We start from the raw sequence: 27,431 nt of genomic DNA on the forward strand, positions 1-27,431 counted from the left end.
GGGTATCTAACACCCTTTTCTTGCCTCCACATGTGCCAAGGACATATATAGTATATATACATATCTTCAGAAAAAATAGCTATACACACAAAAAACTTAAAAATTGATTGAATAAGGACTTATATTGTTGCATCTGAGAAAGTATTAAAAGAAATTTGTATTAACTATTTCTCATCCATTTCTCTTTTGGCAACAACTTGAGTAGATATTATTTTTGATATTCTGGTTTATTGACATTTATTTGATGAATTTTTAAATTGGCTATAATGGTCAAGCAACTCTAAATTATATATTATATATATCCTCGAAACCTCAGTAAGCTGATGTTTCATAAATGATGTTTACATATCATTCCATATACAATTGTGCCTTTGTTAGCAATTTATAATTGTGTACAAAACAAGACTTACCACAACACAATTAAAGAGAAAGTGAATGCTTCTGTTTCAAGAGAAAGACTCAGTTCTTTGCAAATTCATAATGAACCCACAGAATATAATTTTTCCCATAATGGAAAAGGTGAGAGGTTTTCTTTTGGTGCCTGGTGATTCCTTAAATACAAAATAAATACTCTAAAACTTATTTTACAACCATTCTTGAGATGCCATTTCCCCTTTCCATTTCTATTCTGAGCAATGATGATGCATTCCCTTTGGGAATAGCAAATCGCACAAGCAATGTCGCCTGAATACTACTGTGCATTCAAAACCAGGCAATTAAAATACAGCTGGTGGGCAAAGGCTCAAATTCCAGTCTTCAAGACTAGCCTAGCCTGGGCTTTTAGGATCAAGGCTGCAAATGCTGAACCTCCAAAAGCTACAGAGTCAGTGATCAGTAGTGTTTGTTAGCTTCCTATGAAAAGTTAAGCTCTAATAATTTTTGTTTCAGTAAGATTTTCTTGGCAGGGTTTACCCTTGAATAGTTTTCAAAGTACTATGGTTTACATAACTTTCTGCAGGTCAAAATTAAAACGCCAATAAGTCATTCAATCTATCTGACTTTCCAGAACCACTGATTTAGTGTGAAGAAAAGCTCAGAGAACTAAAATTCAGGTGACTTCCATCAGGTCGAGAGTATGAGAACTTGGGTGGCCTCCATGTTTCTACCTCTGCCTCTGTCTGGATGGGAAGGTTTCTTGACCTTGAACTGCTATGATAATATATAACATAAATGTCTTCACAGAGATAATCTTTAATACCTCATTTTAAATATCTTTTTTCCATCTAAATCCATTTAAACACTAATGAGTGGCAGAATGGGAAGCAGATGACCTTAAAATAAGTGCTCTAAAAAAATCATGTTTTAGTTTTTTTAACTTATTATTTCTTGAACTGAGTTTGAACCTGAAAGAATGGCTTACCAAATTGTAAGTAAAATTTAAACCACAAAACTTTTAATTCCTTAAAAACCCAATACCACAATGGCCAGAGACATCCAAAGCACCTTTCTTCTTTGCACAATTTGAAAAATTGTAACACTGTACAGTAAAAGAATCAAGCTTTCTAAGACTAGCTCAGTAACAGATCAAAGGCATAAATATGGCCTTGAACAAATTCACTGTGATAAGGTGCAGCTATAATATTTATTAGAAAATAAATGCATTTTCCATGCTACATAATTTAAATTTATTAAGGCCTTTCCTTTAGAGATCAAGAAAGCCCATTCTGTTTAAGTTGGAAGTAGATGCAGTGATAGCTGACAGAACAGTTCAAATGGTCAAATGGAATCTTTTTCTAGACAGTTAACCAGTGCTTTCTGTTTCCAAGGATCCCCACATCAGTGCCTTCAAGCATTTAGCCCTGCTGTCTGGAAGAAAATGTGTGGCTTGCTTCTGATTATCCTTTTCTATCTTCAAAGGACCAGAATCTACCTCTTGGGCCACTTAGGTCACAGTCCTGTATTAATTAACACTTAGGTCACAGTATTATGTTAATTAGTTGATTTCCTGTTTAGCTCTTTCTCTGTAAGAGTCTTCTGGCTATTACAAGTAAAAATAAACTGCTATCAAGACAAATGGATCAATCAGGACACTGAAGAATATAGTACAATGATAACAAATTCTTCAGAAGTCTTTCAGTACAGAAGGCAACACATTTGTCCAATGGAAAAGTAGAAAAAGTGGGCTACATCCTTGGAGAGAACCAGGAATTGCCCTGTATAGTTGTCATGTTGCAATGTAGTAAACTAACAAGCCTATGCTACGAATGTGGACTTTGGGATTCTGACAGAAGAGGGTTGTTCTTCCAAACTGCACAGTGTACTTTCCTTTGCACCCTTACATCTTGTCCATTCATTTCCATTTCTCCTCTGACTACAAGCAAGTTTGGTGATCATATTTAAACTCTGAAGATGGGCATCTAATTCTGAAAACCATTAGATTTCACTGTACAGTCGTTTTCATATAATATATTCAATTTTATCTAATTCAAGCCAATTCTTCCAATCTCTTCCGTGTACCTCAGTCACTGACACACTCAATCAAGGTAATATTTCTCTTGAGAGCAGTAGAAGAAGAACAATAGCATCAAGAAGAGCTGCTCAACATCATTAAGTCCTTATTATATTTAAGTAGTTGTACCAGGCAATATGTGTGCACTTTCTCATTTAATCTGCAGAGGACAATGATGAACCCCTTTTACCAGTTGTTGTAGATTGAAAATCAGAGGCCCAAGGAGCTATAGAGAGGGGGATAGCAGGACACAGGTGCTACAGATGGGGGAAAGGAAGAAGTGAGGGGGGTTTAGATGAGGGCACAGAGCATGTAACAGAAGTAACAGAAGAGGGTGAGATAAATAACAGCAATCCTTTTTGCAAAGTGTACGGAATAATATACTATTTTATAAGCTTACCTAAAAATATATAAAATGAATTATAAAACATTCATTTAAATTGAACTGTGCCACATGATATTATAATGCTACTCCAAGAGCCATTGACTATCTAACAAATATACCAGTGCCAGGCAAAGGAAATCTCCCTTCAAGTTGCTGTACCAAAGGTTCCAGGGGAACTTCAAAATAATATAGTCGCTCCTCTTGTTTGCTTCACCAAACATGAAGGCAAGACCCTAAAGCTGAAGGCAGCACAGTTTTTAGGTACAGGACCTGGTGGAATCAACCTGATTCAGGAAGGTTCCTCCCTGAGAAATACCTTTCATAATATTGGAAGGTACTATGCAAGCCTGCAAGGTAGAAATGGAATCAGCAGTTCCATGTAGCTGTAAAACCAGTGGATCACAGAAAGTGATTAGGTTAGTATCACCAATGGTGTAATAGTGGTGATTATATCTGATGTAACCAACAGCCATATGATTAAACATGAGGCCCATTCAATAGTAGGTATTCATGACAGATACTGTGAGATTAGCCAACTCTTCAAGGCTGCAGAGGACATAGACCTTACAGAAAAACATGCCACTACCATTTTCCTAAATAAACCTAACTTTCAATATATCCTAAGTATCTATTACTTTACCCAAAGATAAGCATAGCTCTGACCCCCTCATCAAAAGAAGCTTCTTTCTGTCACTACAGAGAATGCAGAGAATGAATGTCTGTGGGGTGAAATGTCCATCTGGAACATCTACAAAACTATCCTATCCCTACAGTGCAGGGAACATTGTGGAATTAGCATGCAGAAAGTTTGTAAGGAGCTGAGGACTAGTTACCTATTCTTTTTTTTTTTTTTTTGAAAAGTTAAAAATTCCTTAATTTTTTATTCCTGGTACCACTACCACAATTTACAGGGCAATATACCTGATGTAATGAAAAGAAAAAGAAAAAGACAAAGCTACAACAGATAAAAGACCTCAGGAATGTACATCTAATTGACACTACATTGCGTTAATCAATAGCTGCACTTTTTGCAAACTGTGGCTCTGACAGTCCTGAACAAGAAGGGTTTCCTGTTTAAGCTGCAGTAACTTTTCTGACTATGGATCATCGTTCCTTCTGTGGCAGATTTTTACAGTTCCTCTAATGCATTTGGGACGACTGTCTCAAAGTAACCTGCAGCTTTCCTGACAACTCCTCGCTCTCTCTCCTGCTAAGAACTGTAGCCGTTTCTGTTTTGTTTTAAAACCTTCTGCTACCATATCCACCACTTCCACCTCCAGATCCATAGCCACCACCATAGGGACTGCCTGAGCTTCTTCCACCAAAACTGCCCCCCTTCATGGGTCCATAATTTGATTGCTGCTGTCCACTATAATTTCCAAAGTCATTATAGTTTCCACCACCATAGTTACCTCCACCAAAATTTCCTCCTTCATTGTAACCATCATATCCTCCTCCACCACCACCATATCCACCACCTTGGTTTCCATATCCTGGTCCACCACCTCCATAACCTCCTCTACTCCTGTAACCAGGACCACCACCATAGTTGCCACCATCACCTCCAAATCCATTATATCCACCATCACCACCTCCATAACTACCTCTGCTGCCACCACCTCCACCACCATAGCCTCCTCTTCCACCAAAGTTTCCTCCACGACCAAAGTTCCCTCCACCACCTCCAAAGTTTCCTCCACGACCCATGAAGTTGCCAGATCCACCTCCGCGACCTCTCTGTGATCCAGCAGACTGCATCTCTTGTTTAGAAAGGGCCTTTTTCACTTCACAATTATGCCCATTAATAGTGTGGTATTTCTGAACAACAATTTTATCAACTGTGTCATGATCATCAAAAGTTACAAAAGCAAATCCTCTCTTTTTCCCACTCTGCCTGTCTTCCATCACTTCTATGGTTTCAATCTTGCCATACTTTTCAAAGTAATCTCTCAGATTATATTCTTCTGTGTCCTCTTTAATACCACCAACAAAAATTTTCTTCACCGTTAAATGGGCACCAGGCTTTACAGAATCCTCTCTAGAAACAGCTCTCTTTGGTTCCACCACACGCCCATCAACCTTGTGTGGCCGAGCACACATTGCAGCATCCACCTCTTCAACACAAGAGTAGGTCACAAAACCAAAGCCTCTGGAACGTTTTGTTTGGGGATCTCTCATTACCACACAGTCTGTAAGTGTGCCCCATTTCTCAAAATGTTCTCTTAAGCTATCATCTGTGGTTTCAAAGCTCAGACCACCAATAAACAGCTTCCTCAGCTGCTCTGGTTCCTTTGGATCATGGCCCTCCATTTTGAGACCGGACTCGCCTCTTCCAACTCGAGTTCAATATGGGACCGAGAGGAAGACCTAGTTACCTATTCTAAGATGGTGTTTTCTGGAGATCACAGTGATGTTAAGCCCATGAAATCCCAAACAATACAGTGTCTAAATGAGACCAGAATGATGACCACACCAGTCAACATGTAAATGGGAACGGGGGGAGTTCACAAGGCTCCACCCCTTAGACATCGAACTAAAGATAGTCAATGTCTGCTGTTGGAGTGGTGATCAATCAGTCTTCCTCAGGCCAAAGCCTCCTGGTAAGTTATCCAATCTCAAACATTCAACCTTCGCTTTAAACACATGCATATACAAGCACCTCTCAGAGGACTCTGCAAGTTGCATGTGTAAGCATGTGTTTGTGTGTGTGTGTGTGTGTGTGTGTGTGTGTGAGTGTGTGTGTATGTAATATACATATGATAAAGCTAGAAGAAACCACAAATCTCAAAGGGAATTTTGGAGTTGGATGAGGGAGAGAGAGGGTGAAAATGATGTAAATATTGCAAACTCTTATATGAAATTCTCAAAATGATTTTTGCTTTTGTTTTTGTTTGTTTGTTTATTTTAAAATCAAATCAGAAGTCTTCTGGTTCTTTCATTCGATTCCTTTGATAATCCCTATTTTTATGCTAGTACTCTTTCTTTCTTTCTTTTTCTGTTTTTTGTTTGTTTGTTTGTTTGTTTTTGCTATTACCCTGCAGTACAGCTTGAGATCAGGGATGGGAATATCTCAAGAGGTTCTTTTATTGTACAAAATTGTTTTAGCTATCCTGGGTTTTTTGCTTTTCCTTATGGGGTATTGTTCTCTCATGGTCAATAAAGAATTCTGTTGGAATTTTGATGGGAATTGCATTGAATCTATAGATTGCTTTTGGTAGGATGGCCATTTTGACTATGTTAATTCCATGAATCCATAAGTGAGTCCATAAGCATGGGAGATCTTTCTATCTTCTGATATCATCTTCAGTTTCTTTCTTCAAAGATTTAGTTGCCTTATTACTCTAGCTAAAACTTCAAGTACTATATTGAATAGATATGGAGAGATTGGATAGCCTTTTCTAAATCTACACACCTATGGACACTTCATTTTGACAAAGAAGCCAAAACTATAAATGGATAAAAGAAAGCATCTTCAACAAATGCTGCTGGTCTAACTGGATGTCTGCATGTAGAAGAATGCAAATAGATCCATATCTATCATTCCTCACAAAACTCAAGTCCAAATGGACTAAAGACCTCAACATAAAACCAGATACACTAAATCTGATAGAGAAATTGGGGAATGACCTTAAATGCATTGGCACAGGAGACAACTTCCTGAACAGAACACCAACAGCTCAGGCACTAAGATAAAAAAATTAATAAATGTGATGTCATGAAACTGAAAAGCTTCTGAAAGGCAAATGGCACTGTCAAAAGATAAAACAGCAGCTTACAGAATGGAAAAAGATCTTCACCAACCTCACATCTGACAGAGGACTGATATCCAAAATATATAAGAACTCAAGAAACTAGACATCAACAAACCAAATAACCCAACTTAAAAATGGGGTACAGATAAACAGGCAATTCTCAACAGAGTACTTCCCCCAGAAACTGATGGAAACTGATGCAGAGATCCACAGACAAACATTAAATGGAGCTTGGGAATCCTGTGGAAGAGAGGGAGGAAGGATTGGAGGAGCAACAGGGTCCAGGACACCACAAGGGTTACAACTAGGATTTGAATGTTACTCTGTCCAAGATACATTTTGAAATGTGTCGAGACATCTTTCATTCTCAATGTTTATTTTCTTCTTCAAATTGCAGTTGGAGACATGGATGACAGTCAGAGACCAATTTCCCTCATCTTAGAGCAAGATATTCCCTTCTGTATGCATTTTAGCAAGTGATGAGACCTGAGGGGCCTGAGTTTTTCTTACAGGACACAGACCACCACCTTCTCTTGGTCGACAAGCATTTGCTCTGGTTGGAATGAGCATGCTGTTGTGAACTAGGACATAACCAGGATAGGCTTTCATAGGAAAGCTCTGCTGAGACCTGTAGGATGAAATGAAGCCACCATGGGGTGGTGATATAGACCCTGAGGTTACTGTGTTTTGATCGATATTTAGGGAAAAATATCTTGCCATTGTTTATGCCTTGTCATTTCAAATTTAATATTAGAGTCTACCCTGTATCTCAACAAACACTTAGACAGCAGAGGTTAAAAGGCAGAAACCAGCATAAAACAATTGTCCTGGAGAATAAATGGAAGTAGGGAATATTCCTCCAAATGAACTGATGCCCAGTTGAGAAAAGATTTCTTTGGTTGAGTTTACATAAGGGTCCTTAGGATTAGAATTTTTCAGGAATTTCCTTGCAGAGGTGAATATAGGCACCCAGGGATCCTCATGCCAGATGAGGGCCTCAACCCCCTAGAAAAATATTCAAGGTCTGATAACATAGACGAACAATGAAATGTCCATATATGTTTTTCCTGGTGTTTACCTTTTCTACAAACTGTGACAGTGCTATATATAGGCAAGGCAAAGAGGAGCTAAGAATTTCTGTCTCCCCAGTTTTGCCAAACCTTAAAAAAAAATTCTATTTTCTTTGCTCAGTTCCAATTTTCCAGGTTTTTGTTATTGTTTGTTTGTTTGTTTTTGGTGAATCATTGAGAATGAACAGACATAGGTTTTTATAACATTTAATACTATCAATTTTCAGTTCAGTAACAAGTTGTAGTAAACTAAGTTGCAATTTAATAAATAAGGGCAGTGTATGTGGGGGATGAGTATACTGGTTTATTAAGTTGCTTATGCATCAGATGTATACTTAACTAGCCTGGCTTGCATGATTGAAAATTATATTCTTCATTATTAAGCACTGATTTAAAATAGCTAACTAATCATTTGGGGGCATGTCTGTAAGACAGAGCCAGGACATGAAAACGAAGTTTTGATTACTCAGTCATTTATATGTGCAATTGTTAACATGCAAATTAGAAACTTTATTACCAGGGTGGATTGAATTAAAGAATAAGACATTAGAGGCTGAGAGTGAATCTCTAAGAATAAAGACTTAGCAAAGTAGTAGAATACGCACTTAGAATATTCCAGGTTCTGAGTTGAATCTCCAGCACACAAATAAGCAGTCAAGAAAAACTTAGAAAAAAGAAAAGATGGTAAAATGCTGGTATACCTCACGGAAGAAAATTTAACTCTAACTTAGATGATCATTCTAGAAGTATTGTTCAGGTGAAAGCCTGACAAGAGGTTGATTAGAAGCAAACAAGTAAAGGAGAAAGTGGTCTGTGCTAGGGAATGTAGTGGGCAGAGACCAAATAAGGAAGTGTGGCTCTGCTTAAGTACAAAAGCAATTCAGGATGGCTATAGTTTGAAATGTGGGTGGATATGTAGAGAGTGGTCAGAAGTTATGGAAGCACAATAATTGAGAAAGACAAGAGAAAGTTAAACTCCACCTCTTCAGTGATAGAAATGATTCCTGAAAGCCAAAGAGGAACAGACAGACGTGTTACATAAAAGAGCTTGCAAACTTTACCTCTGTTTTCATTAATGAAATACTCCACAAAGGAGAGGGGGGACCTGTTGAGACTATATCCAGAGGATAGGGATGACCTCCAGGTTGAGGGATGGGGCCTCCCACCCATCTCCAAAATTTTAACCCAGAATTGCTCCTGTCTAAAGGAAATACAGGAACAAAGAGTGGAGCAGAGACAGAAGGAAAGACCATCCAGAAACTGCCCCACCTAGAGATCCATCCCACATGCAGACACCAAACCCAGACACTACTGCGGATACCAAGAAGTGCTTGTTGACAGGAGCCTGATACAGTTGTCTCCTGAGAGGCTCTACCAGATCCTAACCAATGAAGGAGTTAGAGAAAGGACTGAAGGAGCTGAAGGGGCCTTTTCTGGCATCGATGGGAGGAGAGGCCTTTGGTCCTGTGAAGGCTTGATGCCCCAGTGTAGAGGCAGGAGTGGATAGGTAGGTGGGAGAGCACCCTCATAGAAGAAGAGTAATGGGGGATGGATAAGGGGTTTGTAGAGCAGAAACGAGGAAAAGGGATAACATTTGAAATGTTAATAAATAAAACATCCAATTATAAATAAATAAATAAATAAATAAATAAATAAATAAGAAATAGGATGTGTGGCCCCTCAGCTCGACTCTTAGGTGTCCCTTGAATTCACAGACATGCTTTCTTCAGAAGAGTCTCCCCATCTTGAATTGTACAGGGTTAACACATAAGAGGATACTAAGTATGAAGCAGGTGGGGCACCCCTCTCCTCAGAACCAATGGTCTAGCTTTGCAAAACCAATGGATGTGACCAGAGCTGTCAGAGCCTTTAGACTGTGTGTCTGAGCACTGTACTCTGAGTTGCTAGTGCTTGGGTTGAAAGCATGTCTGAAGGCCCAAACTAGTAAACTATATTTGGGGTAGAACATTGGTCACTCTGGTATAGAGTCTCCATTCACCTAGGGAGCTATGGGTTGCCAGACCACACCTGAGCATCCTGTATGCCCAATGAAGAATACTACAGAACATGAGGGAGGCCAGAGGAATGCAACTGCATGGTTGAATCTTCTGACTCACCCCACTGGTCTACAAGTTCAGGGTGGGGTTGTGGGGAGAATTTTCTGAACTAGACCTTCGAAACTTTTGCAGGTTTTATTCCTGTATCTTAATAGGTCCTGTCATCTTCATGCCATGTTGGATATTCTGATGAAGAGAAAAGACTAGGCAAACTTAATTTCTTCCATTCACCACAGCTCCTCCAAACAGATGACTGTGGCTATCCTGAATGTTCAGTTTCAGCTAGAAACTGGATGTAGCTAGAGCTTCATGGGAAGCCCAGCCAATATTATCTTGGGGAAGAATTGGGCAGCTTATAGTAGCCATCCAACAGTTGAGAATAGTAAAGAATTGCCATTTCTACCTTTCATGCTTCCAGGCGGTTGCTTATGCAATGGGGGCGGGTAGTTGAGAGAGAGAAAGAAACACAAATCTGAATGGGCTGGGGAGGAATCAGACTCATGCAGTGTTATAGTGGATGAGGAAAAGATCATTTTAAGTAGCGAACAATCTACAATAGCAGACGTTATAAAGAGATGTGATAGCACGCCAGACTTAGTATGAGCATTTTGAGCATTGTTTATACTGTCAGCTAGCAAAGTAAGTGTTTCCAACTTGTTAAGTGTCTTTAGTTTTAAAAAGGAACATATGCTTTTTCTTTTCTATACTCACAAAAGAAACTACACACTGAGCATCCCCTAGTGAACAGTCCTTGTCTTGAGTCACCACTAGTCATGAGGTCCCCTTGATTCTCTGTCCATTGAACCTTGCCCAAGCTCACTGTGTGGTATCGATGTGAATTAACTATGCCTCAACATATCATGTGTTGATAGCTTGGTCTCTATCACTGCGATGTTAAGAAGTCGTGGGAGTTTTAAAGTAGGAGGGAAGTGGGCTGTTTTTAAGTTGTTGTAGGCATACCCTTAGAAGGAATAATACAGGCTCCAGAGGAATCTCATTTTCTCCCTGGCTTCCCATCTCACCGTGTGATATCTCCTTGGCGTATATTTTCCTGCCATGATGCCATCCACCCTGTTGCAGTACAGCTAGTGAGGCACTTCAGCAGCCAACACCATACCATTTAGATTATTAGCCTGTAAAATTCAAGCTAAATAACTACCTTATCTAGATTAAAGTGCTCAGCCCCAGGTAGTCTGCTAGAATAGCCAACATGGACGAACACCCTTTCAGCCCTCCACTAATCAAAAACAGCTTAAATAAGTGCAACACACAAGTAACTGGGCCTTATATGTCAGGTTTTTACTTCCTGGCTCTTTATTTTTTTCCTTTAGAAGTGTCTTCTGTGCTCATTAACATCTGTTGTAACATAGGCTATCTCTTTTTGTTTTAATCTCCCACTGATTTTCAAGTTGCTATTCAATTGTAAGTCTGGTGCTTTTTTAAATGGCCCCTTGAAATGACTAAAATTAGGGAAGCACTTACCCATACTCCCTACAGGGCATGGCCCTGGACCCTGGGCACGCTCCCATTGTGAATTCTCATTTGGGACCAACATCTCAAGGCTCCCACTGAGAGCCTTAGTGGATTCAATCACATGTTCAGCCGCCCTTCTGTTGTTAGTTTCCTTAAGGGCTGTAATTTGACTGCCATGAGTTCTGGCTGTCCTCCTACCTTCTCCTGGCTCATCAAAATTGTTGGAAATTGGCCTGAACTGCAAATCTTGGGAACTTGAAAGAAGAGCCCATCTCATTAGTTTTCCCCTGAAATGCCCATAGGCCATGACGAATTCACTGAATGAAAAAAAATGCACAGCCCCAAATGATTAAAGTATTAAGATATTATTATTTTCTCTTAGAGTCATCTATCATTATGTTATCAAGTAGATTACACTTGGCATTTGATTTTTATGATTTGGGATAATTTAAAGATCCTTGAAGAGTTCTATTATTCCTAGTTCTATTATTCTTAATCAGAAAACATATCTGAACCCATTGAGGCTAAAATATCTGTTTAAGTGCAAAGAAGGACATGCAGTTTAAAGTACAGGGCACTTACAAAGCTTGTACCAAGTTCACAATAAGGAGTCTGTTTTAGTTCTCAAATCAACTCATCGGGAAATTAGAAAAGGAAATTGTGCTGATCTTTAGACGTTCATAAAGTGAACCCGTGTATTCTTTCTTATTATAAAGCAATACATATCTGCATCTACAATAATATGGTGAAAATGATGACTCCTGGGATATGATGCAAGGTATACTTTATGTACATGATTAAGCAAATTACTCCTAAGGCCAGGGAACTGAAAGGCACACAGACTAAATTAAGATACTTTAAATCACTTGGTTCATTAAATCAATTTAAACACGTAATGATAAGAAAGAGGGAAGAAACAGGGAATGAACCAGCAGAGCAGGAGGCTGCTAGTGGGCTTCTGGCTTGTGCAGTGTTTTATATTTTATTTCTCTCTTCAAATGGGAGTGTGGTTAGGAGAACCAAAGCTAAGGTATCGACAAAGCAAGTTCTTGCAGGTGGATGGCAGAAAGATCAGTGGTCACTTTAAAAAGAGGCATGCGTGTCAAGACACAGTTAAAGGTAAGCAGTTAGTGAGACACAAAGAGCTTCATTCACTACAATGAATGTCACTAAAGGTTGGGCAACTGAAGGCTCAAGACTGAGCATCTTGGGACCTCGTTTGTGTTTAGTTTAGGATGTGTGCTAGATATTTAGAGCTTGCATGCTCTCCTCTGGGCACTGCTAATTTGCTTCAAAGTTTGCTAATGACTTACTATGATAATAATTCTGGTATCAATTTGATATGATTAAGGAACATCTAGAGAAAGGGTAAAGTATTTTGTGGTATGTCTATGCAGGTATCTCCAGATATTTGTGGTGTGTGACTCAATGTGGTGAATGGAGAGTAGCTACTCTCAGTGTGAATGAATGTCACCAAAGAGACAAACCAATCCAGAATATTTTCCTTTCATTTCTACATCTGGGCTGTTTCTCCTCTAGTTCCCAGGTTCTCAAGCTTTGAGTCTTGAGCTAGTAGTTACACTAGTGGCTACTCTGAGTCTGAGGCTTAGGGTTTGTCCCATCCCATGCCCCTGCAATCCAAAAGCTCTCCAGCATACAAATGGCCTATCAAGAAATTTCTCAGCTCCTGTCATGCTGTGAGCCCATTTCCTTAACAGATTTCTTCTCTCAAATATACTTACATTCACATCTCTCATACTTTGTCTGTTTCTGGAGAACTCTGACTAATACATGTAAAAAGGACATATAAAAGTTCTTCCTGTTTCAAAAGCTCCTTATTTGCTCATTATCTTTACCTAACACAGCCCATAAATTTTTTTTCATGCATCATAAAAAAGTAAATTAGTCAGTACAAATACCTGGCATAGTCATCCTATTTCTGTATTCCATAGCAGAATTAAATATTCTGGAGCACAGCAAAATGCACACTATTTTATTTTTGTTTTTTGTTACTAAATAGAAATTAAGCTTCTACTCCACAGTGGACAAAATCCAAGTGCTCAGGTCCTGGCAAGAAATGGATGAACATCTGACCCATTGTAGCCTCTACTGAATTTTGAATGATGAAGTTTCCATTCATTGTGATGTTATCATATCATTTTAATTTTTTCTAATACTGAATTCATCTTTAGGATTTTGGTATTAATCTTTGGTATTAAGACAGAAATACTTAGGAGATCCTGTAGTCATACTTGAGTTCACCATCATAGTGAAAACAAAGTGGTTACCCAGTGACCATAGGTTGTTCCTTTTAATGTCAGAGGAAATCAAGAATAATAAAGACAACAACTGTCAAAGAGACAGTCAGCAGTGTAGAGTGAGGTCCCTTTCCACTACTGAAATAAAGGTTACACCAAGTACATAAAAGGTCAGCCCTGACTACCTCAGAGGAAGCAGAAGTGGAAAAAGGAGACAGGGTGGGGGGATGTTAAAAAAAAAACAAAGGAAAGAGGAGAGGAGGAAGAGGAAGAAGAAGAGAAGGAGGAGGAGGAGAAGGAGGAGGAAGAGGGGGATGTAGGGTAGAGTAGGAGAATGATGAATAAACAAGAAAGTAATTTGTAACTACTTATAAGAACTTCAGATTTAAAAATGTGTAACGACCTAAAACCTATAATTATAATTTCTATAATTATATAGAAATTATAATTCTATAATTAGAATTATAATATAATTATCAATGAATATAAACACTTTACTTCCTTATCTACTATTGTAATATTTGACACTATTTTAAAGAACTGGAATGCTGATACTTTCAGCTGCATGTGCTTCTCTTTACCTCCCTTTGTGTTCTTTGAGATTAGGACTCAGTTTGTAGCCCAGGCTGGCTTGGAACTCATTATGTAGCTCGCTGCTGATCTTGAACTCATTCAGTCCTCCTGCATCAGCCTCTCACATGCTGAGATTACAGGCACAAATCACCAGGCGAGTCCTCTATTACCGAGTTACATCTTTAGCCCTTTATTTAGATTCTTGATCTTGTTTTAGATTTAAAAATATAAATTTTATAACCTTCCTATTCTCAACTTGAAATGTGAATTCTGTTGGGAGAGGGCTTTCTTCATTATAATGAATGCCTGCAAAATTATCCTTCCCCTTACTATTAAGACCAGGCCTTTAGAATATCCTTTCCTTCCGTTTTACATTATGAACCGTATCATTTTGTGAATAAAGAACTTAACTGAATGAGAAAAATCCAAAACTATGAATTGCAGTCATTTATATCCTATAATTAAGCCATAGTTTGAACTGCATTAAAATTCCACAAAGAGAAGGTGCGTCTGCTAGATGGCGTTCTTCTGTAGGTAAATAACCTATAGGAGGAAAAGAAGACTGGGAATCAGTGGTTAGAGACTCTCTGCTGTGCAGTTAATTCCTGTTAGAGTTCAGTGACTCTGAAAACTAAGCTTCCCATCTGTTAGCAACAGAGAAAAGGAAGATGAATTGGGAGGATATTTGCTGAAACACGAATTTCAGTTTTTTACTCAAAATCACTGCAGTTCCTGCAAAGAGCCAAACCCTTTTAACACGTGACTTCCAAAGTCGCCAATAAGTAAAAATTGCTCAACAATAAGGAGGGGCAGGAAAAGGGTGGGGTTAATTCACACAGTGTCCTCCCTCATCGCCTAACCCTTTGAGATCCAGAAAGATGCTTGTGTAAAATCTAGAAAACTTTCTTCACAATGTACTCAGAATTCATCAATGACAGTCTTGTTTTGTGCGATTTCGCTTTCCTGAAACATAAACATTACTGGTCTTTTTTTTCCTGTACCATTCAGTGATTTTTTTAAAACAACGTTTACTTTGTAGGCAATTTCAAATGTAAGATACTTTATTGTAAATATTTTTGTGCATTTCCCTTGAAAATTGATTATGCTTTTCATCCATGTTTTATAGTTGTTTTTTTTAATTTTGTAATGTCTATATTTTTAAACTTTTATTATATACTTATGTTGGATATAATCTCATTTCTCCCTTTCCTTTCCACCCTCCAAGCACTCACATAGACCCGTTCTTGCTCACATGCAACTTCATAGCCATTTTTTCATTGTTATTATATGCATGTATTATATACATATATGTTACTAAACAGGGTCTGTTCAGCCTGTGTAATATTACTTTTATGTGTTTTGTCGGTGCTGACCATTTCGTATTGGATCCCAGTTGGTATACTCTTCCCTAATAAGTTTGTTTCTCTCAGTGTCTGTATTCAACATTGCCTGTAGTTACTTGTGTACAGTTGAGGCCTCGTGGGCTTTCCCCAGTTCACCTGAGGGTGTCTGTTGCTGTTGCCTTCATTCAGCTCATGTTCAGGCAGTCACATTAGTGTCACTTTCTGGGGTTTGACATTAATAGGAGTCACGTGATCACAGTGAGCTCCCTGACTTTCTGCCTCTTACAGTCTTTCTGCTGCTTGGCCTGCAGTGTGACCTGAGCCTTCAGTGAAGTTGTTTTGCAGCAGAAAAACAAAAAAGCTGTGGAACTGGACTCCACAGCTCTGTGTTTTGACTGGTTGTTGTTTTCCATAATGCTGATCCATCAAAGAAAAGTTTCCTTGATGAGGGGTGAAAACTACATTTATCTAAGGGTCTTCTATTCTCAAATAGTTGAAATGTAGTTAGGTTTAGCAAGTGGCCATTGTAGGTTCTCTATAATCAATGATCATAGGAGCCCAGATTTCTGTTGCTAAAATATCATGCATTTCAGGAACAAGGCACTGAACTAAATAGACATGAAAGTCTTCTCAAAGAGAACTAGCTTCCATGGCACCAGAGGGTAATATTCAAACTCCTAAAGGAGGAAAGCAATCAGATCAGAAGTTCCATCCAACTATGATGGCAGTGGACCACAGCAAAGAGCAGCATGGTATAGTAACTGTGAGGATATAGTAGTGGTAATTATACCTCTGTAGTAAACAACATCTCTCTAAAGGGAATTAATGGCTATATTTTAAAATAATCATTTTTCAAATTTTAAATATGATTTCTAGACTTCTTAATTGTTATTTTCTCTATCTAATTGTTATTTTCTTTATCATACCTGTCCTTGGTGTGGGAAAGATTACACACACACACACACACACACACACACACACGTATATATGTATATCTCCAGAATATATACCATATTTGAGGCTGGCATTAATATGTAAACACATAAGTGTATCTTTGTGGATCCATGAAGATAATAAGATGATATAAAACACTCTAGATATTATTGCTAAACTCATGCTTTTCTCTCCATTTCTGCTCCACCAGAGTCTGTTTCTATCTTGGTGAGTCTATTTCTATTTTGGTGAGTCCAAACCTTTAGCTTCTCATTATTAAAAATAATATTTCTGTGCTTCATGAAACCTCTTTTACCAAAATCTTCTCATGTGATCAGCCCAATCATGAATCCTCCTTAAAGCACCAACAAAACATCCAGAAAGTAAATATGCCTCACTCCTTCTCTGAAGATGCCCTGGTCTAGGTGCTGACTTCCCCCCGCCCCGCCCCTCTGCTCCTGAGGCCTTAAGGCTACTGGGAAGATCCTTATTAATGTCGGGCCAGATATTATCACTTCTATACTCCAGCCCTTCCTGTGCCTCCCTCAAAGTACAGACAAAGTAATCAGTCAAAAGCCTTGTTGGGGATTCAAAAAGGCAAGGGAAGCCTATTATATTCTAGACATATACCTATGGCAGTGTTTTTTCTTATTTGCTGATGTTCAAGCATTTGTTATTATTATGATTATCTATTTGGAAAAACTACCACAGGAGTTCTTTTAGGGTTAATCTGCTGATGAAAGGAAATTTTAATTTTTCTACATGTGAAGATGTTTTAATATTCTCTTCATTCAATGTATCTTTGTGTGTGCACCTCTCTCTCTCTCTCTCTCTCTCTCTCTCTCTCTTTCTCTCCCTCCCCCCCCCCCCTCTCTCTCTCTCTCTCTCACACACACACACACACACACACACAAAATGCACACACACACACACACAAAATGTGTTTGGACCTTTTCGGAAAGGTAACCCAGATTCAGAAAGACAAACATTAAATGCTTCTTCTGCTGCTTGCTTTTAATCTTTAGATATGTGTGTCTCATTTGGAATTACCATGGAAGTTAGGTACCTAGTAAGGAAGGGATCAAAAAGGAAGGAGGGATCTTTCAATAGAAGGGGTAAAACATGTTTAATTCTCTGGCTTTAGATGAAAAATTCTTTATCATTCAAATTATTTTCACAAATACTATAATTTTCTTTTATTTCCCTTTCTTTTGTGTGTGTGTGTGTGTGTGTGTGTGTGTTTCCAGAGGGGAACTTTGACTAGAAAGTCTCCTGTAGTATTGTTGTTGGGCTTATCTTATTTAATATTTTGCTCTGCATTTATGAATTTATGGCTTTGTAGCTTTTTGGTCAGTTCTGGGGAAATTCCAGCCATCATTTTTCTAATACGTTTTAAGGCCCATTTACTTTATTCTTTCCTTCCACAAATCTGATAAGTGTGCTACCTGCTCTGTTAGTCTCAAGAATCTCCTGAGTGCTCCCTGTTCCTTTCCTTCTCCCTCTCCCTCCCCTCCACTTCCTCTCATCACCCCCTCTCCCTTTCCACTCTTTCTCGCCTCTACCCCTCTCTCCTAACTTCCTTTCTTCTATTTACTTTCTCTGTTTTTTTTCATCTAGTTTCTTTTATGTTTAGATTTAGAAAATTCTATTGTTCCATTTTTAACTTGATCAACTTCCCCACTCTGTCCTCTCCATTCTTTTGGATATTCATGGTTTACAATCTTTTTTTTTAATTTTTTTATTGGATATTTTATTTACATTGCAGATGTTATCCCCTTACCCAATTGTCCCCCCACCCACCCACCCAGGAATCACCTATCCCATCCCTCCTCCTTCTGCTACTATGATGATGTGCCCCCACCTACCCTCCTCCCCCCTCCCCACACTTGAATTTCCCAACACTCAGTGTCCAGCCTTCATGGGACCAAGGATCTTCTCTCCCACCTATGCCCAACAAGGCCATCCTCCCCTACATATATATACAGCTGGAGCCATGAGTCCCTCCCTATGTGTTCCCAGGCTGGTGGTTTAGTCCCTGGGAGCTCTGGTTGGTTGGTATTGTTGCTCTCCTCATGGGGCCACAAACCCTTTCAGCTTCTACAGTGGTAACTTCTTGATCAGTTCAATAGTTATCTGTGAACTTCTGCCTCTGAATATGTCAGACACTGGCAGACCTCTAAGGAGACAGCTATATCAGGCTCTTGTCAGCATGCACTTTCTGACATCCACATTAGAATCTACCTTTGGTGACTGCACATGAGATAGATGCCCAGGTGGAATGGTCTCCAGACAGCCGCTCCTTCAGTTTCTGTCCCACACTCTGTCTCCATAATTGCTCCCTTGAGTATTTTGTTACTCATTCTAAGAAGGACTGAAGCACCCACACTTGGTCTTCCTTCTTCATGAGCATCATGTGGTCTGTGAGTTGAATTTTGAGTATTGCAAGCTTCTGGGCTAATATCCAATTATCAGTGAGTAAATACCATGTGTGTTCTTTTGTGATTGGGTTACCTCACTCAGGATGATATTTTCTAGTTCCATCCATTTACCTAAGAATTTCTTGAATTCATTGTTTTTAATAGCTAAGTAATACTCCATTGTGTAAATGTACCATATTTTTTGTATCCATTCCTCTGTTGAAGGACATCTGGGTTCTTTCCAGCTTCTAGCTATTATAAATAAGGCTGCTATAAACATAGTGGAGCATACATTCTTGTTATATGTTGGAGCATCTTCTGGGTATATGTCCAGGAGTGGTATAGCTGGGTCCTCAGGTAACACTATGTCCAATTTTCTGACAAACTGTCATAATGATTGCACCATCTTGCAATCCCATAAACAATGGAGGAGTGTTCCTCTTTCTCTACATCCTTGCCAGCATCATAGCCATTCTGACTGGTGTGAGGTGGATTCTCAGGGTTACTTTGATTTTCATTTCCCTGATGACTAAGGATGCTGAACATTTCTTTAGGTGCTTCTTGGCCATTCAAGTTTCCTCAGTTGAGAATTCTTTGTTTAGCTCTGTACCCCATTTTGAATAGGGTTACTTGTTTGTCTGGAGTCTAATTTCTTGAGTTCTTTGTATACATTGGATATTACCCCTCTATAGAATGTGGGATTGGTAAAGATCTTTTCCCAATCTGTTGGTTGCTGTTTTGTCCTATTGACAGTGTCCTTTGCCTTACAGAAACTTTGTAATTTTATGAGGTCCCATTTGTCAATTCTTGATCTTAGAGCATAAGCCATTGGTGTTCTGTTCAGGAACTTTTCCCCTGTGCCCAAGTATTCGAGGCTCTTCCCCACCTTCTCTTCTATTAGTTTCAGTGTATTTGGTTTTATGTGGAGGTCCTTTATCAAGGTGGACTTGAGCTTTGTACAAGGAGATAAGAATGGGTCAATTTGCATTCTTCTACATGTTGTCCTCCAGTTGAACCAGCACCGTTTGTTGAAAATGCTGTCCTTTTTCCACTGGACAGTTTTAGCTCCTTTGTGAAAGATTGAGTGACCATATGTGTGTAGGTTCATTTCTGGGTCTTCAATTCTATTCCATTTTTTATCAGTATTGCTCTGTAGAACAGCTTGAGGTCAGGGATGGTGTTTCCCCTGAAGTTCTTTTATTGTTGTGAATAGTTTTTACTATCCTGCTTTTTTGTTATTCCAAATGTATTTGAGAATTTCTTTCTAACTCTGTGAAGAATTGAGTTGGGATTTTAATAGGGATTGCACTGAATCTGTAGATTGCTTTCGGCAAGATGGCCAGTTTTACTATATTAATCCTGCCAATCCATGAGCATGGGAGATCTTTCCATCTTCTGAGATCTTCTTTGATTTCTTTCTTCAGAGACTTGAAGTTCTTGTCATACAGATCTTTCACTTGCTTGGTTAGATTCACACCAAGGTATTTTATATTATTTGTGACTATTGTAAAGGCTGTCATTTCCCTAATTTCTTTCTCAGTGTTTATCTTTCTAGTAGAGGAAGGTTACTGATTTGTTTGAGTTGATTTTATATCCAGGCACTTTGCTGAAGGCTTCTTTTTTTTAAAATCAGGTTTAGAAGTTCTCTAGTGGAAGTTTTGGGGTGACTTAAGTATACTATTGTATCATCTGCAAATAGTGATATTCTGACTTCTTCCTTTCCTATTTGTATCCCTTTGACCTCCTATTGTTGTCTAATTGCTTTAGCTAGGACTTCTAGTACTATATTGAATATATAGGGAGATAGCAGGCAGCCTTGTCTAGTCCCTGATCTTAGTGGGATTGCGTCAAGTTTCTCTCCATTTAGTTTGATGTTGGCTACTGGATTGCTGTATATTGCTTTTACTATGTCTAGGTATGGGCCTTGAATTCCTGATCTTTCCAGGACTTTTACCATGAAGGGGTGTTGAATTTTTTTAAATCCTTTCTCAGCATCTAGTGAGATGATCATGTGGTTTTTTTCTTTAAGTTTGTTTATATAGTGGATTACATTGATGGATTTCCAAATAGTGAATTATCCCTGCATTCCTGGGATAAAGCCTACTTGATCATAATGGATGATTGTTTTGATGTATTCTTGGATTTGGTTTGCAAGAATTTTATTGAGTATTTTTGCATTGATATTCATAAGGGAGATTGGTCTGAAGTTCTCTTTCTTTGTTGCATCTTTGTGAGGTTTAGGTATGAGCATAATTGTAGCTTCATAGAACGAATTGGGTAGTGTCCCTTCTGTTTCTATTTTGTGGAATTTTTTGAAGAGAATTTATATTACATCTTCTTGTAAAGTCTGACCAAATTCTGCACTAAAATCGCCTGGTCCTGGGCTTTTTTTGGTGGGGAGAATTTTAATAACTGTTGCTATTTCTTTAGGGATTATATGGACTATTAAGATGGTTTATTTCCTCGTGATTTCACATTGATACCTGGTATCTGTCTAGAAAATTGTCCATTTCATCCAGATTTACCAGTTTTGTTGAGTATAGGCCTTTTTAATTGTATGATCTGATGATTTTTTTAAATTTCCTCAGTTTCTGTTGTTATGTCTCCCTTTTCAGTTCTGATTTTATTATATTGGATACTGTCTCTGTGCCCTCTCATTAGCCTGACTAAGGGTTGACTATCTATCTTGTTGATTTTCTCACATAACCAGCTCCTGGTTTGGTTGATATTTTGTATAGTTCTTTTTGTTCCTATGTGGTTGATTTCAGCCCTGAGTTTGATTATTTCCTGCCATCTCCTCCTCTTGGGTGTGTTTGCCTTTTTATTTCCAGAGCTTTCAGGTGTGCTGTCAAGTTGTTAGTGTATGTTCTCTCCAGTTTCTTTTTGTAGGCACTTAGAGCTATGCGTTTTGCTCTTAGCACTGCTTTTCACAGAGTCCCACAAGTTTTGGTATGATGTGTCCTCGTTTTCATTAAATTCTAAAAAGTCTTTAATTTCCTTCTTTTATTTCTTCCTTGACCAAGTCATCATTGAGTAGAGCATTGTTCAGTTTCCATGTGTATGTAGGCTTTCCACTATTTTTGTCATTATTAAAGACCAGCCTTAGTTTGTGGTGATCTGATAGGATTCAAGGGATTATTTCAATCTTCTTTGTTGAGGCCTGTTTTGTTACGTGGTCTATTTTGGAGAAGGTACTGTGTTGTTCTGAGGAAAAGGTATATACGTTTGTTTTAGGATGAAATGTTCTATAGATATCTGTTAAATCCATTTGGTTCATAACTTCTGCTAATTTCATGATGTCTCTGTTTAGTTTCTGTTTCCACGATCTGTCCATTGCTGAGAGTGAGGTGTTGACATCCCCCACTATTATTGTGTGAGGTGCAATGTGTGCCTTGAGCTTTAGTAAAGTTTCTTTTATGAATGTGGGTGCCCTTGCACTTGGAGCATAGATGTTCAGAATTAAAAGTTCATCTTGGAAGATTTTTTTTTTTGATGAGTATGAAGTGTCCTTCTTTATAGTTTTTGATTACTTTTGTTTGAAAGTCAATTTTATTTGATATTAGAATGGCTACTCCAGCTTGTTTCTTATGACCATTTGCTTGGAAAATTATTTTCTGTCCTTTTACTCTGCTCTCCACACTCAGTTCTGGGACACTCAGGGTTTAGTTGTTAGAGATGCCAAGACAGGTACTAAGATTACCCTTGTGGGCAGTGCCCTGTGTTCAGGGATTCCACAGATGGCCACAGACTGGAAACCATCTGCCTCCCTTGGGTAGTCAGGATCATTTTTAGCTCCATTCTTAAACACACTACCTTGGGGATTAGTATCATTATAGTTCACTTACTTGGGCCTCCTCCATTTTATAGTATCTGTCTTTGTCACTGAGGTGCATTTCCTGTATGAAGCAAAATTCTGAGTCCTGTTTATATATCCAGTCTCATAGTCTACGTCGTTTTATTGGAGAATTGAGTCCATTGATGTTAAGAGATATTAAGGAAAAATGATTGTTGCTTCCTGTTATTTTTGTTATTAGAGGTGAAATTTTGTTTGTGTAGCTATCTTCTTTTGGGTTTGTTGGAAGATTACTTTCTTGCTTTTTCTGGTTGTAGTTTCTATCCTTGTGTTGGAGTTTTCATGAATTACCCTTTGAAGTTCTAGGTTGTGGGAAGATATTGTATAAATTTGATTTTGTCATGAAATATCTTAGTTTCTCCATCTATAGTGATTGAGAGTTTTGCTGGGTATAGTAGTCTGGGCTGGCATTTGTGTTCTCTTAGGGTCTGTATGATATCAGTCCAGGATCTTCTGGCTTTTATAGTCTCTGGTGAGAAGTCTGGTGTAATTCTTATAGGTCTGCCTTTATATGTTACTTGACCTTTTTCCCTTACTACTTTTAGTATTTTTTCTTTGTTTTGTGCATTTGATGTTTTGATCATTATGTGACGAGAGGAATTTCTTGTCTGGTCTAGTCTATTTGGAGTTCTGTAGGCTTCTTGTATGTTCACAGACATCTCTTTCTTTAGGTTAGGGAAGTTTTTCTCTATAATTTTGTTGAAGATATCTACTGGCCCTTTAAGTTGGGAATCTTCACTCTCATCTATACCTATTATCCTTAGGTTTGGTCTTCTCACTGTGTCCTGGATTTCCTGGATGTTTTGGGTTAGGAGTTTTTTGCATTTTGCATATTCTTTGACAGTTGTGTCAATGTTTTCTATGGTATCTTCTGCACATGAGATTCTCTCTTCTATCTCTTGTATTCTGTTGGTGATGCTTGCGTCTATGACTCTTGATCTCTTTCCTAGGTTTTCCATCTCCAGGGTAGTCTCCCTTTGAGATTTCTTTATTGTTCCTACTTCCGTTTTTAGATCCTGGATGGTTTTGCTTAATTCCTTCACCTGTTTGGTTGTGTTTTCTTGCAATTCTTTAATGGATTTTTGTGTTTCCTCTTTTAGGGCTTTTACCTGTTTACCTGTGTTCTCCTGTACTTCTTCAAGGGAGTTATTTATGTCCTTCTTAAAGTCCTCTATCATCATCATGAGAAGTGATCTTAATTCTGAATTCTGCTTTTCCGGTGTGACAGGGTGTCCAGGGCTTGCTATGGTGGGAGAACTGGGTTCTGATGATGCCAAGTAACTGGTTTCTGTTGCTTATGTTCTTATGCTTCCCTTTCCTTATCTGGTTAACTCTAGTGCTACCTGTCCTCACTGTCTCTGACTGTCTTTCCAGTTATCTTGCTTGTGTCAGAACTCCTCAGAATCCAGATGTCTCTATGATCCGCAGCTCCTGGGTGGAAGAACTCCTGGGACTCAGGCTTCCTCTGGGATCCTGAAATCCTGCTTCTCTGAGTGCAGTGGTTCCTCTGATTGCTCAGGATATGGTGTCTTCACAGGATCAGACCAGCTAGGTGTTCTCTGCTGTGAGTGGAATGGCTCCTCTAGAATGGCTTAGGATATGGTGTCTTCACAGGATCAGACCAGCTAGGTGTTCTCTGCTCTGAGTGGAATGGCTCCTCTAGAATGGCTTAGGATATGGTGTCTTCACAGGAGCAGACCAGCTAGGTGGATAATAGTATAGATGAGATGGATTCTGGATAATAGGTATAGATGAGAGTGGAGTTTGGATGGCTGATGAATCCTGAGCACCCCAGGCTTCCTGTTGTAACTCTGGGGCATAGAGTAGTGGGAGGGGGCTCTTACCTGCTGCTCTGAGTGCAGTGGCTCCTCTAAGATGTCTCAGGATATGGTGTCCTCACAGAAGCAGACCAGCTAGGTGTCTGCCCCAGCCAAAAGGCCTTGGTTTACAATCTTAACATGTATCTTTAGCTCCAAAATTTTTGTTCTGAATTTCTTTGTACTTTCTATTTCTTTTTTTCTTTTTCTTTTTTTTCTTTTTTTTTTGGTTTTTTCCAGACAGGGTTTTTCTGTGTAGCTCTGAGTGTCCTGGAACTCACTCTGTAGACCAGGCTAGCCTCGAATTCTCGAACTCAGAAATCCGCCTGCCTCTGCCTCCCAAGTGCTGGGATTAAAGGCATGCCCTACCACTGCCCGGCCTGTACTTTCTATTTCATTGCTGAAATCATATTTTTGTTGCTCTTACTTGTCTTAAGTTGTTGATAACTGTTGTGGAATCCCCTTACTGAAGCTGTCTTAACCACCTTTGCCTGCCAAACTCAATGACTTTTTTTAATTGGTTATTTTATTTACATTTCAAATGTTGTCCCTCTTCCAACTCCATCCCAGCCCCTCTCCCCTTTGCTTCTATGAGGGTGCTCCTTCAGCCACTCACCCACTCCTGCTTGAAACATCAAGCCTCCCAAAGGCCTCACCTCTCATTGATGTCAGATAAGGCCATTCTCTGCTACATATGTAGCTGTATACTCTTTGGTTAATGGTTTAGTCCCTGGGAGCTCTGGGTGGCATGGTCAGTTGATATTGTTCATCCTATGGAGTTAGAATCCCCTTCAGCTCCTTCAGTTCTTCCCCTGGGGTCCCTGTGCTCAGTCCAATGGTTGGCTGTGAGTATCTGCCTCTGTATTGGTCAGGTGCTGGCAGAATCTCTTAGGGGACAGCCATACCAGGCTCCTCCCAGAAAACACTTTTTGGCATCAGCAACAGTGTTAGGATTTAGTGTCTGCAGTTGGGATGGCTCTTTAGTCTGGGCTCCATTTTTTTTTTTTCTGTCTCTGCATTTCCTTTAGACAAGAACAATTCTGGGGTAAAATTTTTGAGATGGGTGGGTGGCCCCACCCCTCAACTGCCAGCTGCCTCTTTTACTGGAGGAGGTCTCTTTAGGTTCTATTTCCCCTTTGTTGTGCATTTCAGCTAATTTCATCCCTGCTGGGTCCTAGGAGACTCTTGCTCCCCTGGAGTCTGGGACTTTCTAGTGGCTAATCCCAGTTCCCCACCCCCCATTGCTACATATTTCTTTTCACTTTCCTGATCCTTTGTACCTCTCTCCTGTCCCTTCCCATATCTGATCCTGCCCCCTTTTACCTCCTCTCCTCTCTCCCTCCCATGTCTCTTCCTCCCTCTACCTCCTGTGATTATTTTGTTCTCCCTTCTAAGTAGGATTGAAACATTCACACTTCAGTTTTCCTGCTTCTTAAGCTTCATATGGTCTGTGAGTTGTATCATGGATATTCCGAGCTTTTGCCTAGTATTCACTTTTCAGTGAGTATATGCCATGCGTGTTCTTTTGTGACCAGATTACCTAACTCAGGATGCTATTTTTCTAGTTCCATTTACTTGCCTGCAAATTTCATGAAGTCATTGTTTTTAATAGCTGAGTAGTACTCCATTGTGTAAATGTACCACATTTTCTGTATCCATTCTTCTGTTGAGGGACATCTGGATCGTTTCGAGCTTCTAGCTATTATAAATAAGGCTGCTATAAACACATTTTTTCAGCTCTAATAGGTTTAATGCTAACATTATTCAGGTCAGGGCACACTGAGTACCCTTTCCAGCAGTCTGTTACATTCCTTGTCTAAACATACAGTGTGCTATTGGGACTTTTATGTCTTGGGTTTACTTGTTTGCTTTATATATGGGATTTAGGCGTTGGTGGATCATAGAACACATCTTTGGAAATGGGCCTGGGAGCTGAAGTTGAGATCAAGTGGCTATGATCATATTGAGGCTATTAAATTTTTAATCCACAGTCAAGTATGTATATATAGTGTTATTCTCTTTCTATAAGAAAAATACATGGCAAGATATGGATTGTTTGCTTAGAAATAAGTTACAAATAGATCTTAAAATGCTAGCTTAGCTTTTAATGAATATAATTAGAATGATTTCCCTTTTTTGAATCTATGTGCCCTGAGTAATAGACTAAAGCTCCAAACATCTAACTTGGTTGTATAAATTTATGATTTAGGAATTTTGTTTCTTGGGTCAATAATCCTAAATCAAGTGCTTCAAAGGTAATCCATTTAAAAGATAAAGATATTCCACCATTCCTATTTCTAGACTCTTACAAGAATTAAATTTAACACATTTTTGTAAAGAAGCAATCTGTTTTCTGTTTCTTTCTCATATGCTTTATCTTAGCATCAATTTTGGTTTTAGGTAAATTGATTCAGAATCTAGTTCAAAATTATTTTCAAGTCAGTATTTTCCTAATAAATATTAAATATATTCCATATCCTTCAAGTCTCTTCTCCTTTCTATTTTCCTCCTCTGCAGTCAGTATTCAAAGTAAAACAAAACCTTTGGAATGATAATTTCTGTTTTTTCTAATAGACTTGAATGACATGGTATATTTTCACATCACGTTGCCATAGTTACCAAACCTTTTAGCTCATCTTCATTTAAATATGCTCAGTATTAAATAGAAATGTGACTTAAGCAATTTGAAATACTCTGTAATTTTTGTTTAAAATAGTATTTATATGATAAGTTTCAAGTTTGTTCTTTCAAGGAGAATAATTGCAAGAAACTCACTGGCTGTGAAGTACACACCCATCATTCCTGCAAATCATTTTTTGTTTTGTTTTGTTTTTTTAAAGGTAACACTTGCCTAAGAGAGTTTCTTACATCTGTGTAGGTATTTGTACCACTGACTTTCACAAGGAATTATTTTTATCTTTCAACGTAAACTCTAAGATGTTTGGATTGGTACCAAATCTTTTTTTATAAACATTGGCACACTCACACTAGTATATTGAAACATCATTTACTTGGTTAGCTCTCTCCCTCTCTCAGTCTCTGTTTATTTTT

The 27,431-nt window shown here is 38.7% G+C and overlaps 1 protein-coding gene and 1 pseudogene across 2 annotated transcripts in view; both read right to left on the minus strand.

Annotated features, from left to right (window-relative positions):
- The window catches only part of B3galt1 (beta-1,3-galactosyltransferase 1), a 241,205-nt gene that overhangs the window by 168,125 nt on the left and 45,649 nt on the right, over positions 1 to 27,431 (minus strand). The window lies entirely within an intron of this gene.
- On the minus strand, positions 3,691 to 5,194 carry LOC114617321 (annotated as a pseudogene). The gene has a single exon (XR_003710777.1). The product of XR_003710777.1 is annotated as a heterogeneous nuclear ribonucleoprotein A3 pseudogene (transcript).

The sequence above is a fragment of the Grammomys surdaster genome, unplaced genomic scaffold (genome assembly GCF_004785775.1).
Source record: "Grammomys surdaster isolate TR1022 unplaced genomic scaffold, NIH_TR_1.0 136, whole genome shotgun sequence".
Classification (NCBI taxonomy): Eukaryota; Metazoa; Chordata; class Mammalia; order Rodentia; family Muridae; genus Grammomys; species Grammomys surdaster.